Source organism: Eriocheir sinensis, chromosome 32 (genome assembly GCF_024679095.1).
Source record: "Eriocheir sinensis breed Jianghai 21 chromosome 32, ASM2467909v1, whole genome shotgun sequence".
NCBI classification, from domain to species: Eukaryota; Metazoa; Arthropoda; class Malacostraca; order Decapoda; family Varunidae; genus Eriocheir; species Eriocheir sinensis.
The window spans coordinates 5,877,271-5,882,741 of record NC_066540.1 but is presented as its reverse complement, the minus strand read 5'-3'; the positions used below and the strand labels follow the sequence as shown (position 1 = coordinate 5,882,741).

The 5,471-nt window shown below is 42.6% G+C and overlaps 1 long non-coding RNA gene across 1 annotated transcript; it reads left to right on the top strand.

Moving 5' to 3' along the window:
* The first annotated feature begins 3,837 nt into the window (after window positions 1–3,837).
* On the top strand, window positions 3,838–4,843 carry LOC127006086 (uncharacterized). Its single transcript, XR_007759049.1, has 3 exons — window positions 3,838–3,915; window positions 4,095–4,394; window positions 4,485–4,843. It is a non-coding gene; the product is annotated as an uncharacterized LOC127006086 (long non-coding RNA).
* Window positions 4,844–5,471: the final 628 nt, after the last annotated feature.

The following is a 5,471-nucleotide window of genomic DNA, read 5'->3' as shown; positions in this document are numbered from 1 at the left end:
GTCATGTGGTGAGTGAGTGCCAATACTAACAGAGCTGTGGATGAGTGGAACAGGCCTGGCAGTCATGTGGTGAATGAGTGCCAATACTAACAGAGCGGTGGATGAGTGGAACAGGCCTGGCAGTCATGTGGTGAGTGAGTGCCAATACTAACAGAGTGGTGGATGAGTGGAACAGGCCTGGCAGTCATGTGGTGAGTGAGTGCCAATACTAACAGAGTGGTGGATGAGTGGAACAGGTCTGGCAGTCATGTGGTTTGTGATTGCCAATACTAACAGAGTGGTGGATGAGTGGAACATCCCTGGCAGTCATGTGGTGAGTGAGTGCCAATACTAACGGAGTGGTGGATGAGTGGAACAGGCCTGGCAGTCATATGGTGAAAGAGTGCCAATACTAACAGAGTGGTGGATGAGTGGAACAGGCCTGGCAGTCATGTGGTTTGTGATTGCCAATACTAACAGAGTGGTGGATGAGTGGAACAGGCCTGGCAGTCATATCGTGCGGGAGTGGTAATACTAACTGCGTGGTGGATGAGTGGAACAGGCCTGGCAGTCATGTGGTTTGTGAGTGCCAATACTAAGAGAGTGGTGGATGAGTGGAACAGGCCTGGCAGTCATGTGGTTTGTGATTGCCAATACTAACAGAGTGGTGGATGAGTGGAACAGGCCCGGCAGTCATGTGGTGCGTGAGTGCCAATATGATAGCTACTTTCAAGAAGAGATTAGATAAGTTCATGGATAGTGGTGATGTTTGGTAAAAGGTGTTGATGGGTGGTGGTAGGTGGTGATAGGCTTACAGGAGCTGCCCCGTGTAAGGTGACTGACCTCTTGCAGACTCCTCCTCCTCCTCATCATCATCATCATCATCATCTCTTCCTTCTCCATGTTTTAGTTCACTTATCAAATTTCATGCTTCTTCTTCTTCTTCTTCTTCTTCTTCTTCTTCTTCTTCTTCTTCTTCTTCTTCTTCTTCTTCCTCCTCCTCTTCTTCGGCTCCTCCTCTTTCTCCTCCTCCTCCTCCTTCTCCTCCTCCTCCTCCTCTTCCTCCTCCTCCTCCTCCTCTTCTTTTGAGCAAACTTTTCCACTTCTCATGTAACTAGTTTCTTTTTATTATTACTATTATTATTATTATTATTATTAGGTGTTTTTTATGATATTTTGATAGCGATGGCAACCTTTTCTATTCTCTCTCTCTCTCTCTCTCTCTCTCTCTCTCTCTCTCTCTCTCTCTAACGGACCGCTATCTCTGGTTTACTGCCGAACCGATAGAGGGAGATAAGGGAGAACCAATTTGCATACTCTCTCTCTCTCTCTCTCTCTCGCTGGCTTTCCCTGTGTGTGTGTGTGTGTGTGTGTGTTCAGAAAATCGCCAGAAGGTGGTTGACCTAATATGGGACAAAACCATCAAGCTAACTCTCTCTCTCTCTCTCTCTCTCTCTCTGTTCCCTGCTTACTGTCGTTCTCAAGTCACCGGGTGTCGCAAAAAGTTTCAGTTTCATTCCGACCAAAAAAGTTTCATTCCCATCAAAAAAGTTTCATTCCTACCAAAAATGTTCATTCCAACCAAAAACGTTTCATTCCCACCAAAAAAAGTTTCATTCCTACCAAAAAGTTTCATTCCTACCCCCCAAAAAAGTTTCATTTCGCATCAAAAAAGTTCATCCCTGCCAAAAGTTTCATTTCTACCCAAAAGGTTTCATTCCTACCCCAAAAAATCATCCCACCCCAAATAAATCATTCCTACCAAAAAAGTTTCTTTCTCACCAAAAAGTTTAATTCCCACCAAAAAGTTTCATTTCTACCAAAAAAGTATCATCCCCACCAAAAAAGTTTCATTCCTACCAAAAAAGTTTCATTCCTACCAAAAAGTTTCAATTCTACCAAAAAAGTATCATCCCCACCAAAAAAGTTTCATTCCTACCAAAAAAGTATCATCCCCACCAAAAAAGTTTCATTCCTACCAAAAAAGTTTCAATTCTACCAAAAAAGTATCATCCCCACCAAAAAAGTTTCATTTCTACCAAAAAAGCTTCATCCCCACCGAAAAAGTTTCATTCCTACCAAAAAAGTTTCAATTCATACCAGTAAGTCTCATCCCGACAAAAAAGTTTCAATTCTACCAAAAAAAAGTTTCATTCCCGTCAAAAAGTTTCATTCCTACCAAAAAGTTTCAATTTATACCAGAGTTTCATTCCTACCAAAAAAGTTTCATTCCCACTAAAAAGATTCGTCCGTCCGTCCTCCATTTTGAAACGTTTAAGAGGGTGTCTCAAAATGTCCCTCTCCCTCTGCGTATGTGCACAGGTCATTACTACAGGGTGTGTCAGAATGCTTTGATCAGGGTACACACACTCAGGCAGGGTGGTGGTGTTGAGGGGGGAAGTGGTGACTTGAGAGTACAGGGTGAGTCAGAATGAGTTGTCGTACATATGTGCTTTAAAATGTCTGTTAGATCTTGGCTGCAGTGTGTTTCAGAATTTGTCTTTTTACCAACAGTGCGTCTCAGAAATAATGGTTGAGTCAAGAACATTATGACGGAGTGTTAAAAATGTGTATGTTTGTGGTTCTGTGTGTGTGTGTGTGTGTGTGTGTGTGTGTGTGTGTGTGTGTGTGTTGGTGAGCTTGACTGCCTACCAAATACAGTGTGTCTCAAGAGGTTTGTGTTTGTTGTTATTCTGCGTCGTGTGTTCTAAAATGTGTTGTTGTTTTTTTTCTTTTTAATTTATTTTATTCTTTATTTATTTATTTATTTTATTTATTTATTTATTTATTTATTTTATTTATTTTATTTTTTTTTTTTTTTTTGAGGGGAGAGGCTGCATCTACAGGGTGGGTCAAAATGCTTCTTTCCTTTAGGCATATCGGGTGTTCCATAACATATTGTCACGATCCTAGTTCACAGATTGCAAAAGAAGGTACTCTGTTCACGTTAACTAGGCGAATAAGCTCCTCCCCCTTTCCTCTTCGGCGCCACTTATTATCCAATTCACTAGCAAGCCACGCCCCCTACCAAACCCAGGTTGCACGTGATTGGTGGATGCTGGGAAAGGCTGGATCTTATTGGTGGATGCTGGGAAAGGCTGGATCTTATTGGTGGATGCTGGGAAGGGTTGTATCTTATTGCTGGATGCTGGGAAAGGTTGAAACTCATTGGTGGATGCTGAGAATGGTTGAATCTTATTGGTGGATGCTGGGAAGGGCTGAATCTTATTGGTGGATGCTGGGAAAGGATGAATCTTATTGGTGGATGCTGGGAAAGGATGAATCTTATTGGTGGATGCTGGGAAAGGATGAATCTTATTGGTGGATGCTGGGAAAGGATGAATCTTATTGGTGGATGCTGGGAAAGGATGAATCTTATTGGTGGATGCTGGAAAGGGCTGAATCTTATTGGTGGATGCTGGAAAGGGTTGAATCTTATTGGTGGATGCTGGAAAGGATTGAATCTTATTGGTGGATGCTGGAAAGGGTTGAATCTTATTGGTGGATGCTGGAAAGGGTTGAATCTTATTGGTGGATGCTGGGAAAGGCTGAATCTTATTGGTGGATGCTAGAAAGGGCTGAATTTTATTGGTGGATGCTGGAAAGGGTTGAATTTTATTGGTGGATGCTGAGAAAGGTTGAATCTTATTGGTGGATGCTGAGAAAGGTTTAATCTTATTGGTGGATGCTGAGAAAGGTTGAATCTTATTGGTGGATGCTGAGAAAGGTTTAATCTTATTGGTGGATGCAGGGAAAGGTTGAATCTTATTGGTGGATGCTGAGAAAGGTTTAACTTATTGGTGGATGCTGAGAAAGGTTGAATCTTATTGGTGGATGCTGGAAAGGGTTAAATTTTATTGGTGGATGCTGGGAAGGGTTGAATCTTATTGGTGGATGCTGGGAAAGGTTGAATCTTATTGGTGGATGCTGGGAAAGGTTGAATCTTATTGGTGGATGCTGGGAAGGGCTGAATCTTATTGGTGGATGCTGGAAAGGGTTGAATCTTATTGGTGGATGCTGAGAAAGGCTGAATCTTATTGGTGGATGCTGGGAAGGGCTGAATCTTTTTGGTTGATGCTGAAAAGATTAAATCTTATTGGTGGATGCTGGGAAAGGTTGAATCTTATTGGTGGATGCTGGGAAAGGTTGAATCTTATTGGTGGATGCTGGGAAAGGTTGAATCTTATTGGTGGATGCTGGGAAAGGTTGAATCTTATTGGTGGATGCTGGGAAGGGTTGAATCTTATTGGTGGATGCTGGGAAGGGTTGAATCTTATTGGTGGATGCTGGGAAAGGTTGAATCTTATTGGTGGATGCTGGGAAGGGTTGAATCTTATTGGTGGATGCTGGGAAGGGCTGAATCTTATTGGTGGATGCTGGGAAAGGTTGAATCTTATTGGTGGATGCTGGGAAAGGTTGAATCTTATTTGTGGATGCTGGGAAAGGTTGAATCTTATTGGTGGATGCTAGGAAGGGTTGAATCTTATTGGTGGATGCTGGGAAAGGTTGAATCTTATTGGTGGATGCTGGGAAAGGTTGAATCTTATTGGTGGATGCTGGAAAGGGTTGAATCTTATTGGTGAATGATGGGAAGGGCTGAATCTTATTGGTGGATGATGGGAAGGATTGAATCTTATTGGTGGATGCTGAAAAGGGTTGAATCTTATTGATGGATGATGGAAAGGGTTGAATCTTATTGGTGGATGCTGGGAAGGGCTGAATCTTGCCTACAGGGTGTCTCAAAATGTCTGGTCTTGGTCTTGGCTACAGTGTGTTTCAAGATGTCACTTTACAAACAGTGTGTCTCAGAAAAAAAAGAATGGATGAGTCAGGAATATTATGACAGGGTGTTCCAAAATGTGTGTTTCTGTGTGTGTCTGTGTGTGTGGGGGTGGGTGGGTGGGTGTGTTAACAGGGTGCAGCAGAAGAAGACGAAGAGCACGTGGCAATGTTTACAGGGTGGCACAAAATATTTAAACGACGTGTTACTCCCAGCATTCCTTTTCTTTTGTGCGTGTCTGTGTGGCGTGTGTGTGTGTGTGTGTGTGTGTGTGTGTGTGTGCAGGTAGGTAGATAGATAGATAGATACAGAGTGTGGCAAGATGAAGTGTAAATATATACAGAGTGGTTCGCAAGTGTTTGGATATTCGACATTTTATTATTATTTTTTTTTTGTATATTTCATTTTACTTTTACCTTTTTTTCCTGTCATTTCTTTTCTTGTTTTTTCCTTATTATTACACACATACACACACACACACACACACACACACACACACACACACACACACACACACACACACACACAGGTAGACAAACACACATACAGAGAGAGAGAGAGAGAGAGAGAGAGAGAGAGAGAGAGAGAGAGAGAGAGAGAGAGAGAGAGAGAGAGAGCGCACTCATGTCGTCAGGTTGGGGGGAAGGGGAGGAGGAGGGGGAGGTAAAAAGGGGGGAGGGGGAGAGGTAAATGGGGGTGAATACGCTAATAC